The 21450-nt window shown below is 40.5% G+C and overlaps 2 pseudogenes; one reads left to right on the top strand and one right to left on the bottom strand.

Annotated features, from left to right (window-relative positions):
* The first annotated feature begins 11511 nt into the window (after positions 1 to 11511).
* Positions 11512 to 12920, top strand: LOC112400766 (mitochondrial-processing peptidase subunit beta pseudogene; annotated as a pseudogene).
* Positions 12921 to 19720: 6800 nt separating this feature from the next.
* Positions 19721 to 19812, bottom strand: LOC112400812 (uncharacterized; annotated as a pseudogene).
* Between the last annotated feature and the right edge of the window lie 1638 nt (positions 19813 to 21450).

The following is a 21450-nucleotide window of genomic DNA, read 5'->3' as shown; positions in this document are numbered from 1 at the left end:
TTCCCATATAGGTCATTATTGAGAAGAGTTCCCTGTGCTATACAGTAGGTCCTTATTAGTTATCTATTTTATATATAGCAGTGTGTATATGTCAATCCCAATCTCCCAATTTATCCCCCCCACCCCCACCCATGCCACTTTGCCCCCTGGCAACCATAAGTTCGTTTTCTACATCTGTGACTCTATTTCTGTTTTGTAAATAAGTTCATTCTACAATAGTGTTTCTACATGAAAAAGGAAAGTAAACAAAGTAGCCTAATTGTACAACTGAGATCTGAGACCCTTGAAACCCACGTTCTGTATTTGGGCTTAACTTCTAACTACATTCAGTCATTGGGCAGGATGGGTTTCCAAGTCTTGAGGTCCAGTTTTGGTCTGGAGGAAGCCAGGAAGATTTTCTACTCATGTTGTTTACTAGCCCAAAAGTTTTCAATAGCTCCCCATTGCCTTCAGGGATCAAGTTCATCCCGCCGTCATCTGTACCTTTCCAAGTTATCTCCTGCCAAACTGGTCTATCCACTATTTCCCCCAATTGCCTTGAATTTATATTCCTTCTCACTCCCTTCTGTCATCTGCAACACCTTTCTTCATCTCCTCTACCCATCTACGCACACCTACCCCATCGTTCATGACCTCTTTCCTTCCCCACCCGCTGAAATCCAGCTGGTCCTTCAACTCACATCATGCCTCCTTTAGAAGGTCTACAGGTGGAATGAAATGCTCCCTATCTAGTAAGTTTATAGTATTTTTTTCCAACATTATTCCAGCACACTGCACAGTCCCATAGGGGAGTAGTAAAGTGAGGGTCCACAGCACAGAGTTTAGAGCCTAAGTGCATTGATTCAAATCCAGATTCTGCTGCCCACTTGTTGTATGACCTTGGGCAAGTAATGTAACCTCTCTGTGTCTCAGTTTCTCTCTCTGTAAAATGAAGACCACAATAGTACCTATCTTATAGAGTTTTATGAGGATTAAGTGCATTAATATGTACAATACTTGGAACGGTGTCTGCTCTGTGTTTGCTGTTACTGTAGCGGTGGTGGTAGTGGTTCTTAACAATCCATTTTCAGTCCATTTGATGTTGGGGGGTTGAAACGTAACAGCTGGATTTCTTTCCAGGTGTTTAAAACACATACCTTAATTTTATTACATAATGAGTGTATCCTTTTTTCTTTCTTTCTCAGTTTGAAGGTACAGGTGAGTTAGATCCATTATAGGGAATTCTTGGTACTATAAACAAGTTCACTGATTTTTTTCTGCATACTCAATGTACAACCATAATGCCAGTGTGACACTGAGTTGAATTCAACTCCTATTTATTGAATTAATCCACTATGAGGAACAGAAGGATGAAGACAGAGTCCCTCCCTGGACCACTATCTATAGAACCGCTGTCTCTTTGGGAAGATCAATGTATACACAATTAACTTCCCAATAGCTACTCTATGCTCCATACTACGTGGTGCTTTTATTTCTATCTTAAGATTTCAGCTTTCCTCAGCCGCTCACTCACACTTTTTTAAAAATAATTTTGAATCCAGTATGCATTCGTTCATTTGAACCAGTTTCTTGTTTTAATGTGGGAACACATAAGTTGTAATCTATTAGTGTCTACTTAATGAAATTGTTTTTGAAACCCTGCCCGTTAACCTTTAACCTGGAGGCCCGTGCATAGTTTCCTTATTCATTAAATGATTAACTCACTGACCAGAGGCATTCATGAGTTCTTGGCTCAGCCTGTACCTTTCTGGCCTCGTCCAGAGACTGGGGAGGTCCCAGAATGATCTCCCCAGCCTTCTCCTGAGACACATCTCTGGCTGCCCCATTTGTCTTCCCTTTCCTAGCCGTCCCCACGTGCTACTCTTCCACTGCGATCCACTCCCTTTTCCAGGAGGCACATCTGCATCTGGTCCTCATTGTGGTGATTATCCGACTTTGCAGTTACTTTTATAGATGTTTAATCAGGTGTGCAGGTGAAAAGATGAAAAGTGAAGGGCAGATGCTTCTAAATATTTCTTCAGAAAACAAATTCAGCAATATTCAATCTAGTCTCTTGTCTTCCCCAGAGACACTGGCATCAACATCTTCTTGTCCAATAGCAGCCTGAGACATTGATTCCTTGAAGGTGAAGCCTGGAGCTACAGCTTAACACCCGTGAAATTGTTTTTCATGCCTATTAGTATCCTCACCCTCCACTCTGGATAAACAGGCTCAGAAGTGGTTTATATGCCAGGTTGTTTTCCTTCTGAAAGATGATCCTTAAAGTAACTTCAGAAAACAGAAGGGCAACTCTAGAGATTAAAAAAAAAAAAAAAAAGGAAGCCATGAGTATGTTTAAAAGCCTCTCAGTAAGCTAAGATGCTGTAAAATAATCTTCTACCAGTTACTAACTTTAAAGTAATTTAGAACAAGAGGACTTCCAAGAAAAGATGCCTTATGAGGGTAGTATCTTGGGTCATTTTCCTGAAGGTAGTTGAGAGGAAACAAAGTACTCCACAGCCTGACATGGGCCCTTCAGGTTATAAATCACTGAGCATTTTACTCTTGAAAGGGACAAAGAGTTAGCAAACAATGGTATGGAGGAGAAAGGTTGTGGTAATGGCTCATTTTCCTGAAAAATCAACAAGACTGGCCAAGAGAGAATGGTCCTTCCACATTGCTTTGGAAATCCTCGAATAGGGAAGCTTCACCTTGAAGATATCTCTGTAATCCAAGGTCAGGGACTGTGGGCCAGCTTTCCCAAATGTACACAGTGCCCTTGGTCCCAGGCTAACAATGACAAAGGGAAGGAGCCGCACAGAGAAGTTGGATGGAATATTATAAGACACGCTAAAACTCATCTCAGGAAGTTTGGAAGACTACTTTTCCCACTGAGGCCATAACCAAGCTATAATCACAAATATTTTGATGGACAGAGCCCTGCCTTTTATCAGGTACAGATAACCCTGCTTTTCAAGAGTTCACTTTACTCCACCTAGCTCTTACAAAAGACCTACATTAGTACCTGTTTTATCTAACCAAAAGAAATCCGAAGACATTTCGCTATTACAAACAAGACAAAAAGTGAAAATAGAGTTCAGCGTTGGTTTGGCAGCAGCCGTTATAGAGGCAGGGTGCACCTGAGCGGAGGGAGTGACACCACCCAGCTCCTTCCCCAGGAACTACACTCAGCATCTAAGCATCAAGCCCCCATAGCATTGAACTGTGTCTGTGAGCATCTGTGCTTCATCTCCATTTATTTTGTGCATCTGTTAGCAAGACATATCCCAAGGTAACTGCTTCTTCACTTTATGCCATTTCAGCTTAGGAAAGGATTCGTAGGAACCTCTGCTTTCAGATAGTAGGGGGAAATTTGAAAATTCCAATAACATGGCTATACCATTTACAAAGGATTAGAGGAATCCACATGATTCCCCAGGCCAAGGACTACCGATGGGCTATGAAGTTCAATCAATGACCACAGTGGGTAAATAAAATAGGAATTTGAGATCACAAACCTCGAGGAGATGAATGAGACAGATGAGGCCTTCATGGGCAGGCAGAGAAGCAGAAGCAGCAGCAGTCTCCATTCACAGGGCTCAGACAAACAAAACTGTGTCAGACAAGATTGAACTACGAGACGATCTGACTGCAGTTTCCAAGGGTCACAGAAAAAGAAGGTGGGAGAATGGGGTTTTTTTGTTTGTTTGTTTTGTTTTTTGTGGTACGCGGGCCTCTCACTGTTGTGGCCTCTCCCATTGTGGAGCACAGGCTCCGGACGCACAGGCTCAGCAGCCATGGCTCACGGGCCCAGCCGCTCCGCGGCACGTGGGATCTTCCCGGACCGGGGCACGAACCCGTGTCCCCTGCATCGGCAGGCGGACTCTCAACCACTACGCCGCCAGGGAAGCCCGGGAGAATGGTTTTTGTTGAAGAATGGCTTTCTGGAACTTCATCATAGTGAAAGAGGACCCTGTCTAGTTAGTCAGAGCCTATCAGAGACACACCTTTGCAAGCTTAAAACAAACAGTCAGTAAAATGAGGGCCAGGTTCTTGGACCTCAATGAAAGGTACTGGTACAAAGGTGCTCTTTCCTGAAAAAAAGTCTTTGGCTGAGATGCTGACATTAAAGCATAAAAGTACTACTCGGCAATTAAAAGAAAGATAGGGAAAACTAGCTGTGTCAAATGTCTTTATGTCACCTTATTTAATCTCAACAATATTTGAGGTTATAAGAAAGGAAAGAGAGGCTCAGTGAAGCGAAGCGGTTTTACCAATGTTACCTAGCCAGTAAGTTTCTACTCCAAGTGTAAATCTAGAATTGAAAGTTTTTAGAGTCCCTGCTGTTTCCACAACACGCTGCCTCCATATGAGGCAATGGGCTCTGTGTGGATGAAAGAGGAAAAAGACCAAGATGACGCTTTTAAGAGGAAAGTCCGAGGCCTTTCTGTTACTGAATAATAAAGTAACCCCTGAAGGATGAATGGGTAAACCATTCTGCATGTCGGGGCTAACAACATCATGTTAATATGTCAGCTTCTGCTGGCTCCAAAGTCCCCATCAGCTGAACATCGGGATCAAGATTCTCTCCCCTTTAGAATCTCCGGGAATCCCCAGGGTGTCGTGGGCACAGCAGACTAAAGCTATCCTTCAGTAACACTGCTGCCCTTCCTCAGGTCTCTGCTGCCTATTCACAACCCTCAGGGCTCTACCTGAGGTAATGACATCTCTCAGCCACCTCCCTAAAGGTGACGGTTACCTGAGCTGCTTCTCTCCTCTCTACTCCAGTTACCTTCTCTGCGTTCTGGGCCTATATATCCAAATGCCTTTCCGACACCTCAGCAGAATGTTCCCAAGATATCTCAAACACAACACATGTAAAAAAGAAAGTATCTTCTTCTCCAAAAACCTTTTACTCTTGTGGGCTGAAGTTTGATGAATAAATGACACCAGCACTCACAGTGACTCAAGTCAGAAACCTGGCATCACTGCACCTCTGTCTTTTTCAACCAGACACCAAGTCCATCAGTTCTACCTTCCTAACAACAGTCTATATTTCCTCTCTATTCCCTGAAGGGTGAGAGGGTAAACCAAATGCTTGGGCTACATCCTCTTTACTTCCTTCGATGTTTCCTACCAGGATCGCCTTTCCTAAATGCAGATTGTATCAAGTTACCACAGTCCCTACAGTGCAAAGTCCTAAGTTTGGCACTTAAGTCCCTTCATGATTTGGCCCCTACTCATTTCTCCACCAAAATTGGCTAATACACACGTCCTTAACCTGTGACTCCAAAACATCATGGAAAGACAATATATAGCAGGGCTCAGGATGTAGACCATGAATAGTCGAGTTCCATTTTCCAAGAATAAGGAAGTTAGATTATGCATACTTGATATGTCAAGGAAGAAACAAAGGATGGCTTGCTATTTGAAATAAGCAACACTGTGGGAGATGGAGACTACTGAACTTCAGCCACTCTCTTAATCATGTCTGTTCTGCTGTGTTCTAGCCTCCAACTAATGAGTCATCAAAGAAAATGGCTTTGAAATGAAAATAACTTTATTGAGAATATATAGACGGAATATAGTCTCTGTAAGAAGAATGAATGAATGCGAGAAGCATGACTGGAGGCCAAAAACAAGACTGATGGTTTGAGAAAGAACCAATAGAGACTCAGGAAAAGATGAAAATAATTAACACTGAAAGATAAAAACAGCCTACTGCAGAATCTGGGAGAAATTTCTACTAACTGTAAGGCGAATGGAAGTGTACTGAGAAAACAAAATGGTAGTCTGCTTGTGCTTTCCCTCATGAAACAGAGCGGCCCTAGCAGCCTGAGAGATGGTAGCAAGATACATAGATTCCCTTCCCTTGCTCAGAGACACAGAGTCTGTCTAAACAGAACTTCATACATGGGTGGCTGTCTTTTGAGATGGAGAGAGAACTCTTTCTTACTTCACTCCACACCCAAGTTTCTAGCCCTACTTGTAGACTATTAACTTCCTTAAGACAACATGATGTGTGTGTGTGTGTGTGTGTGTGTGTGTAGAGTGATAAAGATGTAAGTGGAAACTAAAATGGTCCATGCTAAGAATTATGGCTCTTTTAAGAAGAGGACAAAAGGGAAATATTTTTACAGCACTTAATATTCTAGGCATTAATCCAAGTGCTTTCTATGGTTTAATCAGTGTTTAGAACAACCCTGTATTAGTCAGCATAGTATAAACTATGCTGTGGTAAAAATGAAATAAATAACTCCAAAATCTTCGTAGTTAGCATAACACAAGTTTATTTCTTACTCCTGCAAAGCTGGATTTGAGTAGGCAGAGACTCTCCTCCACCTGGTAACTCCAGAATCTGTGCTTTTAAAAATTATATTATGCAGCCGATCCTTGAACAACATGGGTTTGAACTGCACGGGGCCACTTACATGCAGATATTTTCTTTCAATATGTGCTACAGTACTACACGATCTGTGGTTACGGAGGGCCGACTGTAAAGTTATATGTGGATTTTCAACTGCACGGGGTGGGGCACCCCAACACCTGCATTGTTCAAGGGGCAACTGTATTGCCTCTCAAAAGTAATAGAAATACCAATGATAGTATTAATGATTTGTATCAGAGAAACAAACTGTGGATGGAGATAGAAAATCCTCTCTCGGGACCCCAGAGCCAGGTTACATGAGTACCAGCTGGATCCTGAGGATTGGGAATTAAATGTGCAATCACTTTTCTGTAGACCTGAGAAAGACTCCACCAGGAGGCTAGTGATCAGCAAGGACAATTGCGGGAAATCCCTGCAGCCCGCTTAGTGACCAACACCCGGTCTAGATACATCTCTCTGACTGAGGATAAGTAGCATGAAAAAAATCAACTCCAGACATACAGGAAAGTATTGAAAATCTAAGATAAAGGGACTAGGAGATTAACAATACAGGAGTCTCTTCTCTAGAGCAGGGTGGGAAACCTTTTTGTAAAGATCCAGATGGTAAGTCTTTTAGGAGTTACAGATTATACCGTTTCTGTCACAATTACCCAACTCTACAGAAGGACACAAAGGCAGCCACAGGCAATACATAAATGAAAGGGTATGGCTGTGTCCTGATAAAATTCTATTTACCAAAACAGACGACGGACCAGATTTGGCCCATGGACTTAGTTTGCCCACCTAACACTTGCTCTCAAAATAAGGAAATTAACAAATATAAGGGATCATTACACATTTGAAAAATATTCAGTTTAGTAGGAATCCAAAAATTAAAAATCTAAACGGTGATGGATATCATCATAACCAGCATGCATGTTAAGTGAAATAAGTCAGACAGAGGAAGACAGGTATAGCTTGATATCGCTTATACGCGGAATTTAAAAAGTCAAACAGATTAGAATGGAGACTACCAGTGGTGGTGGGGGAAATGGGGACATACTGGTCAAAGGATACAAACTTCCAGTTACAGGATGAATACGTTCTGGGGATGTAATCACGACATGACTACAGTTAACAGCACTATATGGTATACTTGAAAGTGCCTAAGAAAGTAGAGCTTAAATATTTTCACCACGAAAAAGGTAACTATGTGAGATGATAGATGTGTTAACTAATCTTATTGTGGTAATCATTTCAATCATTTCAATATATATGTGCATCAAATCATCACATTGTACACCTTAAACTTATACAACGTTATATATCAATTACACCCCAATTAAGCTGGAAAAATATATACATGCATATATGTGAGCCAATCTTATAAATATGTATTTAAAACTGCAGAAGATAAAGACAGGGTGCAAACCATAAAATGTTAATAGTGAGTTAAGATGTAAGAATATAGGAGGATGCATCTTTGTTTTTTGTATTATTTGGGTTTTTCCATATAAACATTTCATATTCAGAAAAAAAATTTGTAAAATACAAAAGGAAACTCATGGGCTTTTGAGTCAGACCTGCCTTGAATTCTCTGCTACACACTAGCTGGTGATCTTGGACAAATTGCTTTACATCTTTGCCTCCCAATGTTCTCATTTGAAAAAAAAATGGACATCATCACATTTCCTTCACATGATTTCTTCAAGGATTAAATGAGGGGTGTGTGTGTGTGTGTGTGTGTGTGTGTGTGTGTGTATGTATACACAGACATATAGTATACATATTAAATGAGTGTATATATATATCCCTATCTCTGACCTCCAGGAGAGTTAGCTGTGGTTTCTAGAACCCTACGCTGAAACCTGCATGGCACTCACTGCTCTACAGTGGCATTGTTTGTGTGCCTGTCTCATCCACTAGACTGTAGTACACAAACTGAGGACAGAGATGGTCATGGTCATGGTTTCCTAGGCTCCCAGCAAAGCGTCCGGCACACTATTATAGCTGGGCTCTTATTACAGACACTTTGGTACGTCTTCTTCACTACCACACTGGACACAGCTCCCCTTGGTGCCTTAAGACCCAATTCTTAGCACACGGGACAAAGTGATCTCATGAATCCTGAGTGAGAAGCAACAAGGAGCTGCAGGCAGCACAGACCTGTACGTAATGGGAATGATGGACCGGAGCTGTGGCAACAGAGAGGACCAGGGATGCATAGCAATTGCATAATTTCAATCCACCTCACTTTCTGCCTGTCCTCCCCTCTGTTTCACGTTTCTTGCAATATTGTAAAATGTTTGCCAAAGACTGGGCAGAGATGAGCGTACAAAATCTGTCTACCAATCTCCAATTTGACTGGTCGCTCTTGCTCTTCATACAATCTTGAATGTAAATCTGTAGTCTCCCTCTTCTTGGCAGTAAGTCGGCAACCCATTCTTGGTAGAACTGTGAACACGATGCCCTTATTAGTAAGGAAATCAGAACAACTACTACGTGCTGAGTGCTTACTCTAAGTCATGTCCTATGCTAAATGTCTTACGTACATTATTTCACGTAGTCCTCACAACAAATCTTTGAGATGAACATTATGGTCCCAGTTTTGCAGATGAAGAAACTAATGGAGTAACTTGCCCAAGGTCCCCCTTTTAAAAAGTGTTATAGTCAGGATTTGAAACATGTCTTTCTCTCCTGTCCAAACTGTACTGCCAAGAATTATGGATATAGGGGACTCACTATAGATCACTCAACAAAAGCTGAGTTAGGGAAGACCCCAATAACGAATTAAATGTCCAAGTATGATGGTAAGTGACTCATCTAAAAGACCAAGGGTCAGTTTGAACTCCTGATAAGTATGCAGCCTTTAAGAGACTTTGGTTATAGGGGTAGCAATCACAGACCTCAAAAGCATGTTGGAAGATGACCCCAATTAACACCGCTGTACATATTCAGTTTAGCTGTAATATCAAGTAACCACTACAACATCCTCAAAGCTCCAGGTTCAGTTTTCCAGAGTCACTGATAACAGTTTTGTTTTCAGAACAAACAGGTAGAGTGGGATAAAGATTCCCAGTGGATAGTTAGTCTCTAGCGGTGTCTATGACCCACGTTTTAAGCCCTAGAAATAAACACAGAACACAGAAAGGTCTGTCCATCATGTTGGTTCAGGCAAAGGTAGACCCAATTAGGTGTAACCAACAAAGTGAAGGAAGTTGCTCAGTATACTGATGTGCCTACCTCTATTTCACTACTCATTTTAGTCAGCAACCAACTTCCCTTTTTCCACCCCCAAACTATACATGAGCTGGGTTCGGGGGTGATGCCCTTCCCAATGTTCTCATAACTCCTAGCATTTAACTTACTGCACTATAAAATAATTGTTTCTGTGTCTTCCCATATGAGAATGTAAGCTCTTTGTCTTATTCATTTTTGTAGGTCAGTGTCTAGCACAGTGTCATACACATGGTAAGTTATCAAGAAAGGTTTCTTGAATGGATTCACAAATGGTTGGATGAGTAAGTCAATGGTTAAGCCAGAGGTCCTCTGACTGAAGGCCTGCTTTAGGAGGATGTGCTTGGCTGATCTTTCAGAACATTTTGGCTCCTTCTGTAGCCTTCAGATGAATTACTTAACATCACTGAGGTTCAGTGTTCTTAGTTATAAAATGAAAGCAACGTTACTCATTTCATTAGGTTGTTGTGAAGCTCAAAGTAAGTACCTCATGCTGGGTACCTATCCAGGAACCAGACACTGTCCCTTCTCACTTTATGTTCAGTTTGTCTTCTACTGGAAGAAGTGAACCAGTGTTTCACTGGGGCAGCAGCCATGCTATAATGGGGGTAAAATGATAACTTGGCCCTAATAGCTCAAGTGTTTGAGTCTGAGGGGTTCAGAGGATTTTTATCTGGCGGTGGGTGAGGGGGAGTGATGAGGACTATATCTGTTCCTCAATTCAGCTTATCTTACAATAGAGCTTGTATATTAGAGTATTTAAGAATAGTGCCCAAACTTCCACTTCTCACAATATTACAGAATAAATACCATGAGGAACCTCCTCGGCTTACAACACCTAAAAATGTGTAGATAAAAGATGTTAAAATGCTTACTTGAGCTGTCAGGAAAATGATGGAAATCATCAGAGGCTAAAAATACAAGAAAACACAAATCTTCAGAGGTAACCACCCTGAAGCAATGGGGCCCTGTGGTCATTAACTTATCACTGGTGGCGTAGACTCTTTATTTTAATGGGCCTCAAGCAGGGTTGGGGATACAATGCCTAGGACTTAAACCAGATTAAGACATAAAAAGATCCCTAAATAGTTCAGGACACAAGATCCCTAAATAGTTCAGGACACAGAAGCTGACATTTTTAATGCAAAGGTAAACCAAAAGAAGAAAATCTATCCCACAAAGGAAAATAGTAAAGAAACTTTCTTATCTCAACATTGACTCTGGGTAGAGTCTATCTTGAAAGTTGCTATTTACAAGTGATCCTCATGACGGTTTAGAGCCAAAATCTAGAATTCACACTACCTAAGTGGTCCCTAAATACTCGACTTTGGAATTTAATTTAAAGTGATTCAAGATTCATAATGACTTCCTGGATAAATATTCCTTAAATCAAGGCTTCAAATAGTTCCCTCAGGTAATTATAAACTCACTGAAATATAAAAATTATAAAACACAAGAGGAAACAAGTCATTTGAGGGAGAATAAGCAGAAATAACAAATAGTAAGATTATAGCCACAAAAATGGATGATATTGGAATTATCAATTAAGAAATATAAAATAAGTAGTTTTGATACTCAATAAAAAAAAGAGATTATTTGAAGTATAACAAGGTACTAGATACTTTGAAATATGGTCAGGTGGATTTTAAAAAAGAACCAAATAGAACTTCCGGGTGAAAAAAAAAAAACACATAATAAATGAAACTAGAAACGAAGTGTATAGGTACAGTATTAGATACAATGGAAGAGAATATTAATGAACTGGAAGACAAAACTGAAGCATTACTCAATATTCAGCAGAGGGAAAAAGATATCAAAAAAATAAAACAGAAGTTAAAAGACATTGAGAAGAGATGGTAGCAGTGGAGGTCCAAGCCATGCTGTTGCCCATGGTATGGCAGTGGCTCTGGGGTTTCACTGAGAAGCTCTGCGGTTTCACTGAAAGGCTCCTGACCAGAGGGGCCACTGGGTTGTCATTATAATTTGGAGACAACAGATTGAGAAATGCACAAGCCACTATATAAGTTGCTCTGAATGTTCTTGAAACATGAGTAACATGTTTGGAAAATGAACTCAGAGTGGCCTCTGAAAACTCTGGATTGTCAATATGTACAGTGAGTCTCTGGATTGATGTTGGAATTTGACATGAAATTAAGAATAATGGAACAGCTCATTCTCTGGAACATATGAACTTCAGTGTTACCAAAAAGAGATCCAAATTAGATCTGGAACTTGAAAATGAAAACATGGGTGCTCATTTCAACACCTATACCTCCAGAAAGCAGATCATGTATTATGCCAAAGAATTCTCTAAAGATTTGCCAAGAGCTGTAAGCGTTCTTGCTGATATAACACAAAACAGTACATTGGCAGAAGCAGGGACTGAGCACAAGTATAGAATAATCCTTAGAGAGATAAACGAAATCAAAGCTAATTTACAAGAAGTTGTCTTTTTATTAGCTTCATGTCATAGTTTATCAAATACTGCACTTGGATTGACAATGTGGGGACCAACTGAAAACATCAAATCTATAAGTCATAAAGACTTAGTGGACTATATAACCACACATTATAAGAGGCTAAGAATAGTCCTTGCTATGGCTGGAGGAATCTCCTATAGTGAACAGCTTAAGTTAACAAAGTTTCCTTTTGATGACTTTTTTTTTTTTTTCCACACACAAAGGAAAAAGAACAACTCTGGCTCCCTGCAAATTCACAGAAAGTGAGATTTGTTTGAGGAATGACAAGATGCCTTTGACACACCTTGCAAGAGCTGTTGCAGCTGTTGGTTGGGAACATCCTGATACAATCTCTCTCATAGTTGCAAACACACTGACTGGCAACTAGGATTGCCATTTCAGAGGAGGAATGAATTTAACTAGTAAGCCAGCCTGTCTCATCTGATGTGGCAACCTCTGCCATAGCTTCCAGTCTTTCAACACTTGCTACACAGATACAGGATTGTGGGGACTCTATGTGAGTTGTAAACCAGACATTGCTGCAGGCATGCTACATGTTGTTCAAAAAGAATACATGTGACTCTGTATAAGTGTCACTGAAAGTAAAGTAGCACAAAAATTCTTCTAGAAACAAAACATGTTTTTGCAACTCTGAGGTTCAACTCCATGGTGAAGATATTGGTAGGCAAAAGTTATGTTATAATAGAAGAATTCCCATCCCTGACTTGGAAGCAGGAATTGATGCTCTAGATGCTGAGACAGTTCAAAAAGTGTGCGCCAAATATGTTTATGATAAGGGTCTAGCTATCACTGCTGTTGGTTCCACTGAGCAAGATTTTAACTGGACTTGCAGTAACATATGCTGTTTTTGTGATTAAAATGCTCTTAGTCAAAATATCTAGAAATACTTATTAATAAAACTAATAGTGATCTGCAGGTTTTAAGCTATAAATTATTTTTAAGAAATGAACAGGGCTTCCCTGGTGGCGCAGTGGTTGAGAATCTGCCTGCTAGTGCAGGGGACATGGGTTCGAGCCTTGGTCCAGGAGGATCCCCCACGCTGCAGAGCAACTAAGCCCGTGAGCCACAACTACTGGGCCTATGCTCTAGAGCCCACGAGCCACAACTACTGAAGTCCATGTGCCACAACTACTGAAGCCCACACGCCTAGAGTCTGTGCTCCGCAACAAGAGAAGCCACCACAATGAGAAGCCTGTGCCCCGCAACAAAGAGTAGCCCCTGCTCACTGCAACTAGAGAAAGCCCACGTGCAGCAGTGAAGACCCAATGCAGCCAAAAATTAAATAAATGAATAAATTTTAAAAATCTTAACTTTACAAAAAAAAGAAATGAACAAGTATTTGGAATTAAATATATTTGGAAAAGAAGACATAGGGACTATAGTTAAGATATCTAACATATACCTAATCAGAGTACAAGAAAGAGATAATAGAGAAACTGCAGAATAAGGCAATATTCAAAGAGGTGTTGACTAAGAATTTTCATGAATTTACAGAAACAGAAATCTTCAGATTTAGGAAACCCAGTGAATCCCTATCAGAATAAATAAAAAGAAATACAAGGCTAGATAGATATATTGCAATGATACAGCAGAATACCAAAAGAAGGAGTGGAAGAAAGAAGGGGGGAGGGAGAGAAGAAAGGAGAAAAGGAAGGAAAGAGAATAAAAGAAAAAGAAAGACAATCTTAAAGACAACCAGAGAAAAACACAGATTACTGACAAAGGAACAAATTAGGTTGACATCTGATTTCCCAGTAGGCACTATGAAAATCAGAATATAATGGATTTTTTTTTTTTTTTACTTTTAAAAAAACTTTTAATTTTATATTGGAGTATAGCCAATTAACAATGTTGTGATAGTCTCAGGTGCACAGCAAAGTGACTCAGCCACACATATATATGTATCCATTCTCCGCCAGATTCCCTTCCCATCCAGGCTGCCACATAACATTGAACAGAGTTCCCTGTGCTATTCAGTAGGTCCTTGTTGGCTATCCATTTTAAATATAGCAGTGTGTACATGTTGATCCCATACTCCCTAACTATCTCTTCCCCTCATCCTTCCCCCACCACCCAGTAACCATAAGTTCGTTCTCTAAGTCTGTGAGTCTGTTTCTGTTTTGTAAATAAGTTCATTTATATCATTTCTTTTTAGATTCCACATGTAAGGGATATCATGTGATATTTCTCTTTCTCTGTATGACTTACTTCACTCAGTATGACAATCTCTAGGTCCATCCATGTTGCTGCAAATGGCATTATTTCATTCTTTTTAATGGCTGAGTAATATTCCATTGTATATATTTATCACATCTTCCTTATCCATTCCTCTGTCAATGGACATTTAGGTTGCTTCCATGTCTTGGCTATTGTAAACAGTGCTGCAATGAACATTGGGGTATATGTATCCTTTTGGACCATGTTTTTCTCCAGATATATGCCCAGGAGTGGGATTGCATCATATGGTAGTTCTATTTTTAGTTTTTTAAGGAACCTCCATACTGAAAGATCAGAAAGAGAAATTCAAGAAACAATGCCATTTACCATTACATCAAAAAGAATAAAATACCTAGGAATAAACCTACCTAATGAGACAAAAGACCTGTACTCTGAGAACTATAAGACACTGATGAAAGAAATCAAAGAAGCCGCAAACAGGTGGAAAGATATATCATGTTTGTGGATTGAAAAAACCAGTATTGTCAAAATGACTATACTACACAAGGCAGTCTACAGATTCAATGCAATCCCTATTAAATTACCAACGGCATTTTCACAGAACTAGAACAAAAAATCTTAAAATTTGTATGGAGACACAAAAGACCCCAAATAGCCAAAGCAATCTTGAGAAAGAAAAATGGAGCTGGAGGAAATCAAGCTCCCTGACTTCAGACTATAAGACAAAACTATAGTCATCAAAAAAGTTATGGTACTGGCACAAAAATAGAAATATAGATCACTGGAACAGTATAGGAAGCCCAGATATAAACCCATGCACCTATGGTCAATCTACGACAAAGGAGGCAAGACTACACAATGGTGGAAAGACAGTCTCTTCAATAAATGATGGTGGGAAAACTGGCCAGCTACACGTAAAAAAATGTAATGGATTTTTTTTTTAAATCAGAGAGGAAATAATCACCAACCTAGAGTGATATTATCATATGACACAGCAATTCCACTCCTGGGAATATATCTGAAAAAAACAAAAACAATAATTCAAAAAGATACATGCACCCCAATGTTCATAGCAGCATTATTTACACTTGCCAAGATATGGAAGCAACTTAAGTGTCCATCAACAGATGAATGGATAAAGTTCACACACACATACACACTATGGAATACTACTCAGCTATAAAAAAGAAAAAAATTGCCATTTGCAGCAACATGGAGGGCACACATTGTACCAATATCAGTTTCCTAGTTTTGACATTGTTCCATAGTTATGTAAGGTATAATCACTGGGGGAAACTGAATGTAGAGTATGTGGCACCTCTCTACTATTTTTGAAACTTCTTGGGACTTTATAATTTTTTCAAACTAAAAAACCTATTAAGCCCTTATTTTGCCAAGTTTTTGGCAGCAAGGATGGACAAAACAGGGCTTTAGAAAATCCTGCCACCTGGATAACTTTATAATCCTTTTGGGAGAATAGGTAAGACTCAAATATATTAAAGATAGAAATAACAACCAAAAAAAGGGTTGTAGATATATGAATAGTGTTACGGTTACAAAGTCCTTACAGTGCCAAGACCCGAGTATTGAGTCTTTCAAATAACAATTCAAAATGCCAACTGTTGGAAAAACAGCCTTGGTTCAATGTCAAATTCATGCAGTCAAGGCAGAAAGTAGGGTATCCCCAATATTAGACCAAACGGCCTTGCCCCAGAACAGCCCTCAGTTTTCTGCAGGGAAAATCATCTATAATAGATCTTGCCACATACAACATTCATGTGCTAAGTGGCATATCTTTTCCATAGCTGATCACCACTTGCCCACCAGGCCACTTGCCAACCTGAGTAATAGGGTGTAACCCTGGGCACCAGTCCTGGTCACTAGGCCAGCTGCCCATGTTCTGGGAGGACCTCCACAGACACACAAATTATGCAGACCCTCCCCGACAGAGAGCAATCCATCACTTCTTGAGTACCGTTCCCCTCTTATTTTGGTGAGACTGATGTTACCAAGATCTCATGTTTTCCTTGACACTGAGCCATTAGAGATTTCTGTTCTTTGTTCACCCCTTTCTTTTCGTAACAAATTAAAAGAAATTTATTATGAAATATTCTGTGCCTACCATGGAATATGTGTAATATATGTAAAGTCACTGGCCAACAGAAGATTCCCAACATTAAAAATATGATTATAACTGGCTGTGTCTTCCTCCCCTTTTCCCACCCTCCTGCCTTCCCCTCAAACATAACCACTTTCCTGAATTTTGTGTTATCATCTCTTGCTTTTTAAAAATAGTAGACTACAACGTAGGCATCCCCAAACACTGGTGCTCAGCTGTGTTTGCATTTAGCATATGTGTTTTTGCTAATATGGATTGTGCTTCTTTCTATTAACAGTCTTATACATGTCTCCTAGAGCACATACGCAAGAGTTTCCACACTTCCACTTGAAGTGGAATTGCTGGGTCATAGAAATGTGATCTTTACTTGTTTTAGATAGTGCCAAGTTGTTTTCCAAAGAAATTGTACTATTTTACAACCCAACAGCAGCATATAAGATTCGGCTTTTCCACATCCTCACCAACACAGTATTATCAGACTTCATTTTTTTTTCATCTAGTAGATGTAAAATAATATCTCATTATGATGTTTTTTTTTTTTTTGCGGTACGCAGGTCTCTCACTGTTGTGGCCTCTCCCGTTGCGGAGCACAGGCTCCGGACACGCAGGCTCAGCGGCCATGGCTCACGGGCCCAGCCGCTCCGCGGCATGTGGTATCTTCCCGGACCGGGGCACGAACCCGTGTCCCCTGCATCAGCAGGCGGACTCTCCACCACTGCGCCACCAGGGAAGCCCCATTATGATGATTTTAATGTGCATTTCCCTGATTGTTAAGAAAGTTAAGAATCTTTTGGGAATTTCCTGGAGGTCCAGTGGTTAGGACTCAATGCTTTCAAAGCTGAGGCTTTAGTCACTGGTCGGGGGAACTAAGATCCCACAAGCCATGCGACACGTCAAAAAAAAAAAAAGAATCTTTTAATATCTTGAATAGTCATCTATATTTCTTTCTGTGAATTACCTTAGCATGTTTTTTGGATATTTTTTCACTGGGTTGCAGCCATTCTTTGATTATTCTTCATCCTAGTCCTTTGTCAGATGCGGTATCAAGATTTTCTCTGAGTTTGTGGCTTATCTTTATGATATTTTTGGCAAGCAGAAGTTATTAATTTTAATGAAGTGAAATTTATTCATTTTTCCCTTTTCGGTTTGTGCATTTGGTGACTTTCAAGTCCATAGAGAAGGAGGAATTCATTGTGAAAGGGAAAACTTTAAATCTTTTAGAATAAAGTACAGGAGAACATCTTTATGACCTTTGGGTAGAGAAGGATTTCTTAAGACCCCAAAAGTGCTAATCATAAACTATTGCTATGTTAACAAACATTTTTAATGATTGTGAGGATAAGACAGGAGGATAAGCTGAGCTCCAGCCACTGTTGTTTAATTATTTTCCCTGGAGAAAAATATTGCTCTGAGCCACGCTGAAGGGGTGGTTTCAGAACAATAGGCTGTGGGGACAGCCAGGGCCACTGCCTCTGTCCAAATTCCCATCCTTCTCCCCCACGCACTGGCCACCACCTTCCCAGAAGGGAGGCACAGGGACCCACAGCAGTTTCTTCACCTTTAATTCTTCTTTGTTACTAGAGCTGATGGGGGTCTGTTTCCGCTAATCTTAACTGTGGCAAAATGCTCCAGGATGTCTATTCTTCTGGTTACATATGGAATTTCCTGGACTTCAGTTGATTGCTTGGGATGGGGGCTGATTAGATGCAGCTATTTCCAGGCATCCTTGCTTTTTCTTTCCTGAAAAACCATTGTGTTAGCAACATATTTTTAGGTGGGGCTACATTATTCACATACATTTTCTTTTCTTTTTCACCATACAATTTCAAAGCGTTTTCTTCCAAAAACAAACAAAAAAAGAAGTAGCATCAAGGGCTACGTTCAACAGTCCTATTCTTTATAATACTATTTGTGTAGTCCTTGTAATATTGTACTTCTATAATTTTTATCATTTTAAGGCCCATTTTTTTCCCTGTGCAATCTCATGAGGCTTCCCTCCCCTCTCCCCTCCTTTCCCATACATCTATTTATGGATCATTATCCCCTTCTCCATCAACACCTTCTCAGCTTAGCTGAATGCTCCAGGGAGACTTGGCTGGTGTGAGGCTCTCTCATGATGAATGGGTTTCTTTTCACTCTTCCTAATGGGCTGGCTTCCACTAAGGGCAGCTAATTTCTTTGTAGCTACTTGGAATAGGTAGATTAAGTTACCAGTATTGCCGCTTATCTCATTCTGAAATCAACGATCCAGTTCACAGGATCACCACCTACAAATCTGGGGAAACTGTTACACAGAAGCCCTAGTAATTGATTAGTGGGTACTTCCTGAAATGAATCATTTACAAGACAATGCTTTGGTTCCCAGAGTATTTGTGAGGCAATTAAGACCTAGTGAGTTGCTTATTTGTTGACTGTTGGATAATGGTCACTTTTTCCTGGTGTAATGTCTGAATCTTACCCCCATTTTCTCAGTATTCTGGCCACCAGCTCTTTCTCATTTCTTTGTCCTGTTCTTCTATCTGAAACCATCTCAGGTAGATGCTCGTGAAACAGATGATCTTGAGTTTCCATCTGTCTTGGTTTGGATGGCACTGCCATGTCATGGATGTTTCGATCCCTGAAGCAAATTGTAGCCAGGATCTGCCTTCTGCCTTGCCTTCCCAGGTTCGACCAATCGTGTCAGAGGAAAAGAGAAGGGGATGCATGCGTAGAGGACAGAGCGCCCTGCCTCTCCTCCTGAGACCTGGATGGCCCTGGGGCATGCCAACAGAGAATGGCTGCTCTCCAGCCTGAGGGGCTGCTTGGGGCTGGAATTCTTGGTTTTCTATGCATTAGGTATTTATGACTTTGTATATTCCAGGCACGAAATTGCAGACTGTGCCTTAAAATCTGGGTGGACGGGAAGTCAGATAATAATTGCTGTTCTGCACCAGGCACTTTCTGTGAACAAGATGATTCATGCTAAGAGTTTGACTTTCAGCATCATATTTAATCTTAGAAACATTGTGTGTCCTAGATGTGATCACCCAGATAAGAAACCCAAGGCTAGGAGAGGTTGGGTATATTTTCTAGGTCATTCAACAAATAAGTGAAGATATTCGATTCAAATATAGATTTATCTAACTCAGTAAGGTGCTTTTAACCACTACACTGTCCTGCCTCCCTCTTAAAAGAAATAAATGATAGGCTAGAATTACACGGTACTAACTAAAAGGAGGTTACAGAAAGGTAGGTTCAGGGTAGGCAGGAGTAGTCAAGGGCTACAAAGCAGAAGGAAAGGGTCCACAGAGAGCATCTAATCCCATGTTTCTCAAACTCTTTTTTTAAAGTTGTGGTAAAAAAAAAAAAAGTAACATTAAAAAATATATGGAATGCTTCATGTGTTTGCACAGGCGCCATGTTGGTCTTCTCTGTATCTTTCCAATTTTAGTATATGTACTGCCCGTGAGTACTCTTACAGTTTTTAACTTACAACCTATAACATGACATTTATTTTACATTATGACGCAGTAAATGCATGCATTTATAACTGAAACAAAATTGTACTTCACAATACTTGCCCTGTTCTATGCAGTGCACTCCACTTTTCTATTATGCTTTACATCATTCTTTAAAGATAATTCTGGTCATGGCCTCTTAAATAGACCTTATGGACTACAAATGCTGATCTAAAAACCTCAACCGATGGGGACGTTGAGGCCCGGAGATGCGTTGAGTACCTAGTGCGATGTCTTGCAAATATTAAGCCCAAGTGTCTTTGCTTTATCTCCTTATGTGACCCAGCACATGCATGTAGCATCTCAGTGGCGCAGCTGGGATAGAATCCAGATTTCCTGATTCCCAGTCCAGGCTTTTTCAGTCAAGGAAAGTTTGTCAAAGGGGAGGGACTCTCCCATGGCAGGGTTTCTTCCCAGGCACTGGTAGAAATAGGAGGAAACAGAGCAGCTGTGGGACACGGACACAGCCGTCACAATGGGCCTAGTCGAATGGCACAGGGTGTTAGAACAAGGCCGTCTAATTCCAAAGCCCATGCTCCTTCTGTGGTTGTCTCTCTTGTTTGCTCAGTAAAATTACCTGGGAGCTCTTCAATAATACTTATGCCCACGTGACACTTGGATCCAATAATTAAATCCAATGATTTAGGGATGAGGGTTGCCTAAAAAGCTTCCCCAGGTGATTTTACTAGAGAGATACTGCCTCAATGCAGTGTAGAAGGTATCCCTTAAAACCCTTCCTGCTTATCCTTCAAGCCTCCGCCAAAACTACCACATGTAAACTAGATAGCTAGTGGGAAGCAGCCACATAACACAGGGAGATCAGCTCGGTGCTTTGTGACCACCTAGAGGGGTGGGATAGGGAGGGTGGGAGGGAGATGCAAGAGGAAGGGGATATGGGGATATATGTATATGTATAGCTGATTTACTTCGTGTTACAGCAGAAACTAACACACCATCGTAAAGCAATTATACTCCAATAAAGATGTTAAAAAAAAAATGACCCCCTCCCAGGCCCATGGAGTCCCGACTCAAATTCACAATCAAAAAGAAACTGCCTTTTGTATGGATACCAAGGGGGAAAGGGGTGGGTTGGGAGGAATTGGGAGACTGGGATTGACACATATACATTATTGATACTACGTATAAAATAGACAACTGATGGAAACATACTGTAATAGCACAGGGAACTCTACCTAATGCACTGTGGTAACCTAAATGGGAGGGAAGTCCAAAAGCGACGGGATATCTGTATGTGTATGGCTGATTCATTTTGTTGTGCAGTGGAGGCTAACACAACATTGTAAAGCAACCATATTCCAATAAGAATTTGAAAAAAAAGTAACTGCCTTTCTTTTCTTGTATCCATCTAGCACTCACAGATCCTCTCATCCTGTGTTTGTCTCCCCTGTTACATGATGCTCTGGACTGAATCCAGAGCTTATGCCTTACTTATCTTTGTATCCAAGTGTGTAACAAATATTTACAGAATGCCCTTTGCTCAGATGGCTCTTCTTCCCCAAACCACCCAGACCTCTGAGATCTACTCTGATTCAGCTGTAACTCCTAATGAGGGTGATGAAAATTCTACAACAC

Source organism: Neophocaena asiaeorientalis, unplaced genomic scaffold, assembly GCF_003031525.2.
Source record: "Neophocaena asiaeorientalis asiaeorientalis breed wild unplaced genomic scaffold, Neophocaena_asiaeorientalis_V1.1 scaffold19, whole genome shotgun sequence".
Classification (NCBI taxonomy): Eukaryota; Metazoa; Chordata; class Mammalia; order Artiodactyla; family Phocoenidae; genus Neophocaena; species Neophocaena asiaeorientalis.
This window is presented reverse-complemented; position numbering and strand designations above follow the sequence as displayed.